Source organism: Gouania willdenowi, chromosome 21 (genome assembly GCF_900634775.1).
Source record: "Gouania willdenowi chromosome 21, fGouWil2.1, whole genome shotgun sequence".
NCBI lineage: Eukaryota > Metazoa > Chordata > Actinopteri > Blenniiformes > Gobiesocidae > Gouania > Gouania willdenowi.
The window spans coordinates 36,536,474-36,553,287 of record NC_041064.1 but is presented as its reverse complement, the minus strand read 5'-3'; positions in this window follow the sequence as shown (position 1 = coordinate 36,553,287).

Here is a 16,814-nt window from a genome sequence, read left to right as displayed (position 1 = left end):
GAGCAGTATGATGGGTTATGTAACGAGGGTTGTCTACAACCTGGTACATCTGTGTCTGACTGGACATCATCCCATTACAGCCCATTAGAGCTATGTGTGTAGATGGTGGATCTTGTTTGACTATAATGGTGGTGTTATAGTAAGTAATTTATTTATAAAGCACTTTTTGCAGATAAAATCACAAAGTGCTGTACAGAGCTGTGGTGGAAATACAAGTTCAACATCAAAATAGAATAATAAAACATGGCTGCATATACATCATAAAAGCAGCAACATAAATGGATAATAAAATCTTAGTTCTTAGTTCCTATTTTCAGGTTTAGGGCTTTGTTTCTAGTGGTTAGGTTAACGTTATTGTACGGTATACGCTTTAGTAAATAAGTAGGTTTTGAGTTTAGCCTCAACGGTGGAGGCTTTAAGGGGCAGGATCATAGATGCAGAAGATGTAGATTTAATGCTTATCAGTGTTGTGAGAGTTTTAGTGGCTTAAGGACCTCAATCACCTCCTCTGCCATCCTCACATCCTGGTCAGACCTCAGTGCAGAGAACCAGGGCCGGTTGTAGGCACGCATGAGGGGGCAGTCAGAAATGTTCAGGGGGCATCATACAGTATGTACACATCATGCTCCAGCACTTTGTTTCCCCTGTGCTTATAGTAACAGTGTTTCATTCATTCATAATTCTCTCACCTCCTCCTCCTGCTCATTCACATCTTCTACACGACATATGACGAGAGCTTCCACCTGCTCCAGAGTCTCATCCTGGAGACGCATCTCCAGGTTGCGTCGAGCCCAGGATGAGGCACACACAGAGACATATTTGACCATAGAAGAACGTTATATTCATAGAGAGATCAAAGCCCCACCCCCGGGACACCCTCGCCCAGACACGGCACCAACGCACGCCCTCATTGTTTTCTTAATTTACCAATTCCACAATTCCTACTCAATAAATGGTCTTACCTTTACTCTCAGTGTCTACTCTGCAGTGTGCACTGAATATGATGAACAATATGACAAATAATAATAATCCATCAATTTTATATAGTGTTTTATCATAGACACTCTTTACAGAATTAAGGCATTATTTTTTCACTCCACACTTAGTGACATCAGGTTTAACCCTAAAAAGAGTGTGTGATGATTGTGAGGACTAAGGAGCAGCGTAATTTCCCATGTTCCACTTGTCAGAATGGGAGCTGGTGGTCGGTCACGTCATCAAGAGTGATATTTCTGAGGCAGTACTGTAACATGTATGCACAAGCAAATGTGTACATGTATGTGTACAGCAAATGTAAAAATAGCTTTGTTTAAAGCCTAGTGCACACCACTCTACACTGCCCACTAGTGGTGCTGTTACACAAAGGCTAAACTCCATAAGCTACACGTAGCATACAACGACGCTGGGAAAGTGTCAGTCTGCTGTTTGTGCAGAATAATGTGACCACAGTAAATACTGTAATAAGAAATGTTGTTTATAAATGTATGATTAGGCTCATGGACTCACATAATGAAATCATAATTACTCTTATACGGACTGATCAGAACAGTATCAGGTACAGTTCAGAGCTCTGGAGGCACTGGAGAAAGTGTTTATATGGACTATAATAGTGATATTCTCTGTTACGTTTGTCTGTCTGTATTTTCTATGGACTTTTGTGAGTCTTAAATAAATAATGATTGATTCATTGATTGATTGATTGATTGATTGATTGATTGATTGATTGATTGATTGATTACACAATTCTTACTCAATTATGTTCTCAGTTTAGTCAACATCAGCAGAAACGCAAATTAAATGTACATTTCAGTCATCATCAAATTCTATCAAATTTGTTATAATTACATTTGAAGATGTTAGTTAACTACAGCTTCCAGAATTAACCTTATTTTTTACCCCTCCAGCAAAGGTGATTCAACTCATGCAACTGTTAAAAAGTTGGCAACACATTTAATTCTATAGTAGCACTGCCAATGATGAGATGGCTAAAATCAGGAAACGTGAGTGTGCGGTGCTTGCTGCCTCGTGGCGCAGCAGCCACTGCAGTCACAATAAATTGTAGCTGAAAGCCTGGCTTTCTGTAGCCTGTCATAGAAGCAGTCTGAGGAGCGCGACCCGGTGTTTGTCGCGGTCCCGATGGCAGGAGACCACCGTCCACCCACTGTCATATCCCCGTCTATCCATAACAGGAGTAAAACAGCCAAAAGGAAGAAAAAGCTAGCTGGTAACGCAACGTTTTGGTCCTTCTTCAGGCAGGCATGCTAATGCACGTGTAAAAATGTGCAGGAACGTGTAATAGATGCGTCTCTCGTGAAATCTGAGCGTGGAGTAAGGAATCATAATCTTTGATTTAAGGGGCCAAGACATATATTTGACGGGGCACTGCCCCCTCTTGCCCCTGCGTAGAGCCGGCCCTGCAGAGTACACTCCTGCTTGCTGCTGAAGGTACCTCTAGTATATCATAAACTGAGTTCTAGCGGGTGGTGATGTTCTGAATAAGGGTGTGTTTATACATTAAGCATCTCCTGTTTGCTTTCCAATATGTTGGGCTACGGTGAAGGAAAGACACGACCGTCTCACTATTAAAGCAGTCTGTAGATCTGGTTGAGACCTGTTGCTTTCTGTGAAGCTAGATTAATAGTGTGTACAAAACACCTGATTCGGGGCCCATTCCATCTTCCCTCACTGCATTTACCATATTTCTGGCATTGTCTGTTGTGACTGTAATTGTTGTTCCTCTGCCAGGTTTGCACTAGTGTGTCGTTCATACATGGGCCGAGTTTGCAGAACATGGCTGACCATGCTCCACTCAGGGGTGATGAGATGGTAGTCACATTTATGTAGCTCTCGTTAGCTCTGGTACTAAAGTGTCACCTTTAATACCAGCGTTTCAACAACTGAATATGGTTCTAGATCTGCTGCTATAAAGACTCTGATGGACTCAGTTGTTACAGATCTGAATTACTAGTCAGAGGCTGTGTGAATGAAGAAATCAGCTGTGTTTGCACTAAGGACGTTTTCTTTCTCGTCGCAGTGATATTCACACTCGGTTGGTGTTGTTTCGAGTGAGCTAGCATGTTCGTTGTGTTGCTGGAAACATCCCCGATCTCAGCTGAACAATGTCGGCACACTGCCCTCGTTTTAGCCACTCGTCTTTCTCCGTTGCAATATTTAACGCGGAAGCCGAAGCGTTCCCACTAAAGCAACAGGGGAGGGTCTTCCAGCTCTGGTTTCTCGCTAGCGTTAGCCATGACGTACACGGGCCTTCTGTTCCAGGAACTCACCCGTGCACAGCCCTGTACCTGAACCAAATGTCCTGTACCCAAACGGTTCAAATACGTGTATTGTTACACCTTTAGTCAATACATTTTAGAATAAATAGAAAAATGATTAAAAACCAAGGCATCAGTCACCAACAAGCAACTATTTTACTTTACTTTGACAGGAAAAAGAATTGTTTACTGACATATACAAAACCTCCTCAAGAGGCTATACTGACACAAAAAACTACTGACAAGAACTAATAGATAAACTTGATTTGAAACATGATTTAATAATTGTTAACTACATACAGTTCCACATTTCTGCATTCAATCATATTGTAATTGACAGTTTTTATAGAATAATACCGTTAATTACAATTAAAAAGTCAATTATCTGATTCAGGATTACAACAGCAACAGATTTTTTCATTTCCAACTACCATTATGATTGCGTCATAATTGTAATTAACTACCAATTACGTCAGACATATGGTGGTCCAGGGGCACAATTTTTTGCGGCCCCCAAAGCAAATCGCAGAAATCTGAAATTCCAGAAGTTGAAAGGAATATGAAATTCAAGATTCCCAAAATACACAAATGTTACAGAATAGCTCCATAGACACACACATTGTAAATAAAATTACAAAAAATGACAGGAAAATACAGAAAACAACAACAAAAAGACAGAAAGTGACCCCAAATATGCAGAAAATGACAGAAATATATGCAAAATTAAAACACAAAAAAGACCTAAACACACATAATGGCCCTCAAAAACATCAAAACCACAGACAAAGACAAAAAAGACAAAACCCTTTATTCCCCCTGTATTAATGCTCTGATTGGTTTGTGGCCCATCCCTGATTTATGTGGTTACAGTTATACAGTAATTGACCCCAACCCTGATTGGATACTTCTCTAATTTGTCATGTTTGGTCATATTTTAATGAAAAGTGATGATGTTACTAATAACTTACTGAGCCATTTCATCATTATCTGTTTAAAACAAAGATAGTAAACTAAAATTTAACGGCGACTGGTTCATTACCTACAGGTAATTATCACAACAAGAAAAACAAAGACCATCAGATGTAAAGTTTAAAGACTTTCATGAGCAGAAATAAAGGAAATAATGCATCAGTATTAATGCTCACCTTTGTCTTTGATGTTTTGTTCATTTCTTAGACAGAGATTAATAAAACTAACTCAAGTAGAGGAACATGGCCAGCTTTGAAAATGTCAACTACAGATTAAGAAAAGTTTTCCATGACACGTAGAACAAAGAACGTTCAGAACAGAAACACGTTCCACTTCCAAAGCCTCTGTAGGACCAAGGAGTGAGTTTGAAACTTCTTTTCACAGGGAGTGTTTACCTCTGATATACTGTGTGTGTGTGTGTGTGTGTGTGTGTGTGTGTGTGTGTGTGTGTGTGTGTGTGTGTGTGTGTGTGTGTGTGTGTGTGTGTGTGTGTGTGTGTGTGTGTGTGTGTATGTGTGTGTGTATGTGTGTGTGCGTGTGCGTGTGTGTGTATATGTGTGTGTGTATGTGTGTGTGTGTGTATGCGTGTGTGTGTGTGTGTGTGTGTGTGTGTGTGTGTGTGTGTGTGTGTGTGTGTGTGTGTGTGTGTGTGTGTGTGTGTGTGTGTGTTTCTCTGGTGTTTACTCAGAGATGGATAACTCAAGGTGAACAACAGGATTAAGGAGTTTCACACGGACTACACACACACACACACACACACACACACACACACACACACACACCAACCTAAAGGGAAGGTAGACGATGCAATAACTCAAACGGTGGGTGTCAGATCATGAGATGACTTATTACAGTCAACTTTGTAGCTCTGACTGTAGCCTGTGGGGGGTGGGGGGGCGTGGGGGGGGGGGGGGGGGGGGGGGGGCAGTGTGTGTTCTCTGAATCAGTAAAAATCTCTGATGTTTCTCATGTTCCTGCTGTAAAAACTCTAATGACTAATAGAATGTAATCCATCTCTCCCCTTAGAACACATGTTGAATCTTAATCAGGTGAATGAATTAAAGCGTACCTGTAGTGAAAATGTATATAACAAAAAATGTTTTTAATGTAATACCAATAAACAACATATGTGCAACTTTTAATAAAAATAATTAAAAAAAAACATTAAAAGGACTTTTTAGAACAATTTTATACCTTGGGGCAATAACTATGGAGAGTCGCCATTTTGTTCAGGATATGACGTATGTTACGCCTGTCCCTTTAAAGCAGCGGTGCATTGTGGGAGGTAGAGGCGTAACAGGTGTGTTTACATTGTGTGAAGTGTAGTTTTTCAGCAGTCGTGTGTAACCCCTCCCTCACTGATAAAGGTTGTATGTTAAGAGAGGATTAAATATCACCTTTCACGTTCAGGGCCATTGTTAGCAGCAGAAACGAGCCATGGCTGAGTAGTTAGGTGTTGGAAGTGCACAAATATGGTTAGAAACTGTGATGAAAGCTGCGTGAAAGGATGTCTGTTCATTGATTGGATGATGCTCCACTACCTCTGCGTAGCGCCCTAAGAAACAGCTAAGTTCTCCTGACAGAGATCATCATTTAGCCACAAGGAAATAAGAAGAACAATGTAGTGGGGGTGTGGTTAGTGCCATGACACCCCCCATAGTATCCCCTGGAAGTAGAAATGTAGTAGTATTCTGAACAAGTACGTTTACAAGCTGCATTCAACCACTTTCTGTGAAAGAATTCCGTCAATTAGCTTAGCCCATTAGCTTAGCCCGTCAGCCTAGCCCATTAGCTTAGCCCATTGGCTTAGCCCATTAGGTTAGCCCATTGGCTTAGCCCATTGGCTTAGCCCATTAGCTTAGCCCACAGATCCCTCCCACAGCAGCTCAGCTTGAAGAAGTCCTCACATAACACCCGATGTGTTGTGAATGTAAATGTTTTGTGTATATCGTACTGATATTATGGAGCCAACGTCTGGATAACTCTGACTTAGTGTTGTTATTTGGTTCAGAGACGCTAAAGACATGTTTCTGTGGCGTTTTTCTCATGTTGTTATGGCAACCATTGGATTCACACTCCACCCTTGTTCATAAACTGTATACCAATGGAACACTGTTGCCTAGCAACAGCTAACAGGAATCAACCAACGTGTGTCATATCCTGACCAAAATGGCGGCTATCCATATTTTATGCCCTAATGTATAAAATAGTTGTAAAAAGTCATTTTAATGTGTTTTTTTATTGAAAGGTACACATATTTTGTTTATTATTGTTGTTTTTTTTTTTTTTTTGTAATATACATTTACAGTACAGATACCCTTTAAAATGAACATTCCTCATAGTTGATCTATGAGTTGAATCTAACCAGTTCTTTACATAAAAAGCTGTTTGAATGTGTTTCACTCGTCTAAGTCTTTGAGTTTGTTAATGCATTATTATTATTTTAAATAATGCTGTAATATCATTATCTAAGTTAGTGTAAACTTGGCAAACCAATTGTTTAATATTTTGATGGAGTAACAGACATTATAAGCATTATAATCATTTTCTTCTCCTGCTCTTTTCTGGACATGGAATGTAATAAAGTTCAATATTCCTTGTGAAAAAAAATGTGATCTTTACCATGACAGAATACAAAAAAATGAAATAACTGAGCTGAAAATTCTGCTAAAATAACTTTGTCCACGTTAGAATCCGTGGTCGTGGTCAAACTTCCTGGACGGTGTGTGTGTGTGTGTGTGTGTGTGTGTGTTTGTCTGCTTTGTAATTTCAGCCCTTTTAAAAACATTCATGGTGAACATGTAGCAGCAGGGAGCCTGGGGGTGGGGGGGGTGGGGTGGGGGTGGGGGACGAACAGGAAGGTGACCCGGGATGAGATCAAGTTCACCATCCAAGTGGCGTTTGACGTCCTACAGAGCCAAAGTAGGAGGAGGAGGAAGCGTTTTAAATTCCAGGACCTGGTGAAGCGATGAATAGCTGGAGAATAGAAGCGACTTTAGTTCACCATCAGCATCAGTTTGTTTTTATTCATTCTGCATTCAAAAGACTAAATGGTCTCACAGGTTATATCACAAAATGAACAATAACTCAAATCAATATTAAACATTTAACGTGAGAAATCATCACACATTATTATTTAACATTTTAATGTATTTTATTTAGCCTTTGGGGCGTTCGGCAGTGTTAATGCTGCTGCTGTAGGGGTTATACAGTATATTAGGATTATTTTGAATATATCATTTTTATATTAGTGGTGTACCCCCGCCTAACGCCCCAATGAGAGCTGGAGATAGGCACCAGCAGACCCCTACGACCCTGAAAAAATGTAGAAGTGGGTCAGGAAATTTATGAATGGATGGATGGTGTTTTCCTATTTTTATTAATTTATACTGTTATTCTTTACTCTATTTATTATTAACATTGAACTTTGTGATGTTATTTCATCATGTTCAGAAATAGGTCAAATATCTTAAAAATATAGCTTATTTAGAAAAAAAAAATCTTGTTTAGTGCCTGTTTAATACATTTTTTCTTACTTTATCCATCTTAAAATAGTCGTTGTTTTTAAGTGAAGGCACAACATGAACAGTTTTATATTACATTTAGCCTGTGAATGAACATAAATAATAATAATAATAATAATAATAATAATAATAATAATAATAATAATAATAATAATAATAATAATAATAATAATAATAATTCAGTGTTTTAAAAAGTAAACCCGTAATTCGACATCACTTACGGTTTAGAAAAACGTCACTTCCGGTACGTTCTAAACGTGCTTGCAACCATAGCAACAGCATAAAGCATGATGAACGTATGCCAAAACAAACAAACTACGGATCCTAAACATAAGCAGAACCGAACTATGTAAGTTAACAGTACATTTCTCACTAGAAATGTCATTCAAATATATAGCTCTATGTTCACAAACAGGGCTGACAGGTGGTCATGTGACCTGACGTGTCCCATACATGACACTGTGCAAATGTGAAGGAATATATTCAAGATGTCCATCATGTTTTTCATTGGGAGGCAGGGGGTGGAGTCAGCAGTCACGTGACCTGACGTCAGCCCCTTCAAAAGAGTGGGCGGAGCAAACTGTAAGCATCTTACATTCTACGAGCGTCATGTGGACAAACGTTGCTATTACACATGTTGCTGTGAGACTGTGAAGAATCGTCCTGGGAGTTTTTACTGGGGTTAATGGTCCAGTGACGTCGCTGATGGTCGAGTAGTGACCCACGACCTGAAAACCAGCCTCCCACCATGACATGTATTGAGTTTATTGATCCTTCATTGATGTTTATCAGGGTTCCTAACATACAGGCTGTGGTTTACCTCAGCAGAGCAGAAATCCTCCTCATCCATTAAAACCACTTGGTGCTAACGCTGCTGGACGTCGTGGCTGCAGCGGACGTGTTTATACGTGTTTTTGTCTGTGTTTCTGTGTGTATCTGTGTGTATTTCTGTGTGTATTTCTGTGTATTTCTGTGTGTATCTGTGTGTATTTCTGTGTGTATCTGTGTGTATTTCTGTGTGTATCTGTGTGTATTTCTGTGTGTATCTGTGTGTATTTCTGTGTGTATCTGTGTGTATTTCTGTGTATTTCTGTGTGTATTTCTGTGTATTTCTGTGTGTATCTGTGTGTATTTCTGTGTATTTCTGTGTGTATCTGTGTGTATTTCTGTGTGTGATTTTTATGTGTGTTTCTGTACGTTTTTCCATGTGTGTCTGTGTATTACTACATGTTTCTGTGTGGTTCCGTGTGTGTTTCAACATGTGTTTCTTTGTGCTGTAACATGAGACCAAGCAGAGGCTCCTGAATCAAAGCACAGATTAGAAATGTTGTGCTAGACATGGATCCTGGCTTTACTAGTGCTGTTAATGCTGACCTTTGACCCCAGAGAAACCAGATCAGATAGTGAGATGTTGTGAAAACATTCTGCTGTATTTAGCGAATACCTGATATATGACAACGTTGGACATGTCCACACGTTAACAATCAGTTAGTCCAGTGGTTCTTAAACTGACCCTTTTCTCTTATTTCTGAATCTAAGTACCCCCCTTTGTCCGACTAAAACATTTTGCTTTCAAAACAACTATAGATTATAATGATGGAATGAATGAGTAATAACACACATTTTAAAGAACCTTATTGTGTAAATAGTGGAAATAAACAGTATTTAGTGCTGTGGATCCCAACCTTTTTTTGGATCATGATCCCATTTTGATAAATAATTTTATTGTTGATCATGTTTTTTTTTTGTTTTTTTTACTGCATTTTAGTTTAACTAGATGTATATTTCCCAAAGTGAAAGTATGGAAATATAGTTGTTTAAGATTTAATTAAAAAAATAAATTTTTTTAAAATCTATTTAAATTTTTTTGAAAATGGTGGATAGTGGATCCCGAATAGATTTTTTTCTATAGTTTTTAAAAATTCTGGTCATCTCACGCCTGGGATGTGACCAACACTGATACTTTGTTATATGTTTCACTCCCTCTCTCTCTAGTCGTCTCTCCCTGCAGTGCCATTGCTGTACCCCAAGGGGTACACGAACCCCCCTTTGAGAAACACTGAGTTAGTCAAACTCATTCTGGTTTAGGGGCAAATACAGAGCAGTTTGATGTCAGATTAAAGACAAGAAAACAAGTGATTTCATTTATATTGGTCCGAGTTTACACTTAAACATATAAATGATAATATACAATAATAACTGACAGATTTCAGTCTCTGTGGGAGCTTCACTTACATTTTCTTAATTTTCTGACAGTTTTCTTTGATGTGATTTGGACAACTTTTGTGGAATATTATTAGTTTTTGAATAAGGGTGTTTTTGTTTTTTACATTTTAGATTTAAAATGGTTGTTATCGTGTGATGTCATCATGGAAAAGATTTAATTCAAAATAAAATGGTAAATAATGTAACAATAAATAATCAGTGAACTTTGAATTAAAGTTCATTGATTGAATTAAAGTGTGTGTGTGGTCAGTGTTTGTTACAGTCTAACAGCAGCAGGAGGAAACACTAAAAGCATCTATTGATTAAGTGTAGAATTGATTATTGATTAAGTGTAGAATTGATTATTGATTAAGTGTAGAATTGAGACTCAGGCCTTCATAAGGAATATAATGTATAGAACTTATTATACGACTGTATAATAAAGTCTAGGGCATTGTACTGTCTGTAAATATGTAAATACATTATATATCATTGCCCCTGCCTGTTCATATGTATATAACTGTATATTTTATTCTTTTTTATTTATGTATAGCTTCTTTTATTGTATTGTTTATTTCATGTTATCTTCATTGCACTATTTTTAGGTGTTTATGGGTTTCTCTGTGTGTTACCTTTGGTTGTCTTTTTTATTGCACTTTTTATTGAGCTGACATGTCAGTAAATTTCTCCACTCTGGGATGAATAAAGAATCTATATACTGTATCTATTATAACTGAGTAAAGTTGAGTTTTATTTTATTTGTTCAATTGTTAGAAAACACATTTGTGATTTATGTAAAAACTGATTTGAAAATGTTTTGAACTGAATGCATTTTAATAATTAGATTTATTAGGCAGCAGCTGCAGATGAGCCATAAACATAAACAATAATTCAAACATCTCGTGATAAGACACCAGTCCATCCTTTCACAGCAGCACATTTTCACCTCACTTTTTGTCTCACAGGAGATGCCGGTGGAAAAGCAGCAGAGAGCATTATGGGAACGTTTAAAATCCTTGGAATACGACAGCAGATAAAGTGTCATATTCCGCCCTGGAGGGTCATAGGTCGAGAGTTATAAAAACGTAAACAAGTTCATTCAATGTGGAAAAAAAAAATTACAAACGCCGTTAGGTTGGAAATAGAAACGAGTTTTAATAGTGTTTATATTATTTTATTACACATATTCAGATTAGAGGAGGGACCAGGGTTTTGCACTGATGTCACTTACGGCCGATCCGAGCACTTTTAAAAACCGATGGAAGCAGCTCAGCAGCAGGACGGAAGCAAGGCAGTCCTCTCGCTTCCACACAGGTGACCTCTGGTTGATGATTGACTACCTGGGTCTCCAGCGGGAGGAATTAGGATAATGATGTACATATATGAGCACTTTATAAAAGCGATGTTAAAGCAAACGACCTCCTCTAGTTTCTCTATTTACCTTTGTTGTCGGTAGTTTTTATTTTTACTTTTGTAGTTGTTTTAACAACTGTGAAGTGTTTTTGAGTTTTTGAAAAGCTCTAATAAATAAAATGTATTTATTAGCTTTAGCAGCATTAGCTTTAGCAACATTAGCTTTAGCAGCATTAGCTTTAGCAGCTAACGCATTTCTGCCTTTGAGACCGATACCACGTTTCAGCTATTTATGTTTTTTAAACAATCAATGCTTTAACGGGGAAAAAATGATCTAAATCTATGTCAGACTCACTGTTTACATCGTCAGCTATGGCAAGATTATACCTGTTGACCTTTGACCCAATGCGCTAGAACTGAACCAGAGCGAGAGGGTGAAAATGCTTATTAGAGGAATGGGAAAAAAAAGTGGAGGAGAGCGTTGAGTGACAGAGAAAAAACACAGTATTGATTGACACTCAGAGGGTTAAACCCTCACAAATGTGTCTGAAAGAGGAGAAGGAGCCTCACAAGAGGGAAGGATCCGTGACAGGAGGAGGAGGAGGAGGAGGAGGAGGAGGAGGACAGCTGTGATGTTAGAGAGCTCCACACTTCATTCCTCTAGAATGGAGATTTGGTTTGGGACCATGTGAACACACAACACACATCAAGAGCAGATCAGGCAAGAAAATTGTAATTTCAAATTTAGAATATTAGAGCGCTGACTGATAGACAGCAGTGCTTTAGTTTGATTTTTTAACAGTTGATCCTTTTTGTCATAAAGCCAAACTACTGTATGTATACACACACAGACCTACATTATTTAATACTAATACAGATTGTCACGTTAAATGTTAAATGTTGTTATACGATCATTTTGTACTGATGGTACGTTAGGGATGGGGTGAGTTGGGGGCCCAGAATCCAAACTCTCTTAGGGCCCCAATTTGGTCAATAATTCTAAAATCTTGCAAGTTCCGGTAAATAATCCAAAGAAATTCATGCAAATGAACGTGCTTTAAGATCCTGGTTTGATTTTGTATTAAGTGAAAGATTCAACTTTTTGTTGCAAATATCCTCAACCAAATAAAATACGACACAATTCTTTAATAATGTTACTTTTACGTCAGCTGTAAAGCATGCATGCATTTAGGGTTTGTTTCTTCACACCAGGGGTGTAGAACTCATTTTAGTTCAGGGGCCAAATACGTAGCAGTTTCATCTCAAGTGTTATAAAGATTTTATGCATTATAACGTGTAATTTCAACATTATTGTGCCCTAGCTTACACTTCTACGTATACAGTAGTCCCTCGCTATAATGAGGCTCACCTTTCGCGGCCTTTTTTTTACAGTGCAAATTTTGATGCTTTTTTTTTACAGCATATAAACGTGCATTGTGTTGTGCGTCCTGATTGGCTAATGCTGCGTTCACCCACCAGCGACACATCCAACACGATGAGTTTCACTACCAGCTGTAGTGATGAGCTGTGCTCCTTTTTCTCCTCTCATAAACATAAACCACCAGTGAAAAAAGCCGGTGTGATTAGCGGCTAGTGCTATGCTAGCTCAGTGCTACATAGAGAACTTTTACCTGCTACTACCACCTCCTCTCTGATTCTCCTCCACACCTAGTCCTTCTTAGTCCGGTCCTGGTTATAAAGGGTGTGTCCTACAGCTCCAAGTGGTCAGACACAGCTTCTACTCCATGGTTGAATGGGTGAACAGACCAGTGTCCGTGTTGATGTGATGTCATCGTCAACAAAGACGCGTTCAGCATCAACATCATATTCAAACAACAAGTGACAGATATCAGTCCCAGCAGAATTTTGTGACCAATTTCTATTTAATTAGGGGAAATATTTTGGAAAAATTTGAGAAAATTTTAAGATTTTTGTAAGAATTTAGAATTTTTTAAAACTGTTTTACATTAAAAATGACTAAAAACATACATTACAAGCACCAGGAAAACTGTGAGAACCTGCAAATATTGTTACGTTTCATGTACACAATGATTCACGTTTCTGTCTTTTTTACTTTACTTTCTCCTGTGGGGCCAAATTGGATGGTCTAAAGGGCCGGATTTGGACCCTGAGCCTTGAGTTTGACACACACACACACACACACACACACACAAAGACTTTAAACACCGCCCCCCACTGCTGGATCTATAGACGTTATTTCAGAGAGCGTCTCCTGTAGTTTTCAGGTCGATGTTAAGGCAGTGAGTGCCTTTAGTGATGCTATGGAGGTTCTTTGTAGCCCCAGGACGTGGTGGGGGTGGGGGGAGGTTATGGGGGGACATCCTGCTGGTGCTTTAGCCTCACAGGCATCACGGTTGGATTGCGCTTTATACAGCACCAGCACTCGCTCACACAAGCACTTCATGGCTTAAACAGCTCTAATGAGCAGCAGCCAGTTAATATTTTAACACTTATGGTCATTGTTGGACCATATGTCAGAGTCATGTGATCCTGGGAGGGGGGAACACATAGAGACCCCGGCTATGGAAGCAGGAATGAAACAAAAGTTAGTTTCATAAAAAAATGAGTAAAAAAAAGGTCAGCATTTCCAGTTCTTATTTGTATTCCAGCAAAGCGTTGATAAGTTAAAGGGAGATTTTAGGACACGTTGGCACTTCACTGACCTTAAGGAAGCAGTTTAGATTCCCTGTGAAGGAGGGAAAGTAGAAAGTGAAAGTTGCCCTTGAACATGTTTTTTAACGACAAAAAAAAAAAACTCAAACACTCAATACATAGCATAGTTACTGTAAACTACCTCACTCCTCAATGACTTTTAGATAAAAGTTGATTGGACTTTATTTTCATAAAACATATTGGACACTTTGATAAATGTATGCGGATACTTAAGAAACAAGTGGTGTGATCATCAGTTAATAACCATTTACTTGTTCTCACAAGTTCAAAATAAATGAAATAAATTGTATTTAATACCATTTTGTACTTTGTAATAACCCGGAAGATTTGTCAAAAAGATGTTCACTTCTGGAAGAAAGCATGAACATGTGTACATGGATGTTTTTATGTATTCTGAACATTTTAAATCCATGCTGGAAAACCAACGGTTCCTACTCAAAATCAGAAATACAAGATGGCCGCCATCAGTATTGCAAATTTCAATCTTACCATAACTTTGGTTCTGTTAGATGTAGAAATATGATGTTTGTGGAAAAAACATCTTTTTTGACATATCTGTAGGGCTATAATTATTAATATTGTGATGCATTGTATTGTTTAGGATCGGTATATATCATATCGTCACATGCACAACGTTTAATCAGATTAGTAAAAATAACTTTTCAACTTTTTAAGTTCTTTTTTGGATTCCAGCAGATTTTAGGACATGATGGCACTTTACTGACCTCAGGTTTGATTCCCTGTAAAGGATGAAAAGTGGAAAGTTTCCTTTGAATTAAAAAGTTTCAAAAAGACCCCAAACACACAGAATGAGAACACAAATACACACTTTAAACACACAGGTTACAGAAAAGATAGTTGAATGTTCACTGACTTTAGAGAAAGTGAGAATCCTCCACTTCTGATGAACGTCCTTTGAAGAATGTGAAGAGAAGAAGATCTGTAGAGACACCATTCATGTCCACCCACTGGAGGTGTGAATCTATTGCATTCCTTTCCCCAAATCAAGAATATGTCGCTCAACGTCAACACAAATCTTCCAGCGTGTGCAGTGAGACGCACACACGCACACACACACACACACACACACACACACACACACACACAGTGTTAAAGTGCTGTTTGTAATGCACTGTTTTCAATATTAAATTGGTAATAAGTAATAAAAGAGTGATTACCATTTCTTGAGACTGAATTTGCCTTGATTTATGTTATTTATTGATTTATGTAAGATTTCATTGATTATTGTTTCAGTTAAAGGGATGGTGTTTGTTAATATCTGAATTTACACATTGCTATTTTATATTTTTGTCTACTTGAATACATTCAATAAATCAGAAGTTACTCTTTTACTTGAGTAGTTTTATCACTGAATACTTTTACTCAAGTCATTAAATCGGGGCTTTCGCCTTTAATTGGCCATGTAATGTTATTACATTAATGGAATTTGTCCTCTGCATTTAACCCATCCCTGAGAAGCAGTGGGCAGCCATTTTGTGGCGCCTGGGGAGCAGTTCAGGGTTAAGGGACTTGCTAGAAGCCCAGTGTCCTTAACCACTAGGCCACCACTCCCCTTGGATGAGTCATATTATTCTAACTCTTAATTGAGTAGAATTTTTGGCTACTCTACCCACCTCTGCTCATAACTATATTACTTATATCATTTTGATAATATTTGAATTGAATGTGAATTGAATGTCTTAGCAGACAATGATAACAATAGCCAGTTAAATTAGGACTAAATGTTGGTCAGTTGCAGAGTGTAGAGTTGAGATAATGGTAAATCTGCAGGATAAAGGAATATAACATAGATGCCACACCTCTAGAAAGTACATCTGTTATGAAAAGTGATGTTCTTGCAAGAAGCAAGTTTCTTTCATCACCTCACAAATTGTTTGGTTGGGGAACTTTGTGGCATTGGACAGGATGAGTTTGCAGCTGCACTGGGTGGGCGCCTGGTTTCTCCACGGTGGTGATGTTTCCATGCACTTCATGAAGACCTCTTTCAGGGAGGTCAAAGCAGGTTTAGGAGACACGGCAAGGCACATTTATTTGTATAGCACATTTCATACTCAAGGCAACTCAATGTGCTTTACATGATGAAACATTCAATTGTTTAAAATCATCAGTAAAATCAATTAAAATCATCAGTAAAATCAATTAAAATCATCAGTAAAATCAATTAAAATCATCAGTAAAATCAATTGAAATCATAAACAATCACATTACATCATCAACATGACCATAAATCTCTTTCTCAATCATACACAGTAGAGAAAAAAGTTCCTTTAACTTTGATTTAAGAATGTTCACATGTGATGCTGACTTCAGCTCTGCTGCAGTTTGTTCCACTTCTTTGCAGAATAACAACTAAAAGCAGCATCACCATGTTTACTGTGAGCTCTGGGCTCCACTATCTGACCTGTGTCCATAGATCTCAGAGACCTGCTGGGTTCATACCTGACTAACATCTCACTGATATATTCTGGACCAAACCCATTCACAGATTTATACACCAGCAGCAGAACTTTACAGTCTCCTCTGAGGCTGACTGGGAGCCAGTGTAAAGACTTTAAAACTGGACTTTAAAACAAGGCCACATTGGTGTCATCCGTCCTTTTTAACCTAGAAATATTTAGGTTAGAAAAGTTTATACACTGTTGTTATTCATCTATTTACATTATAACACATATTTTAACCTATGTAATTTAAATTGACCACATTTCCGAACACGCGCACACAAAAATATTTCATGTCTCTTTCAGAATGATTCTTGTTTAAAATTTAATAAGTTGCT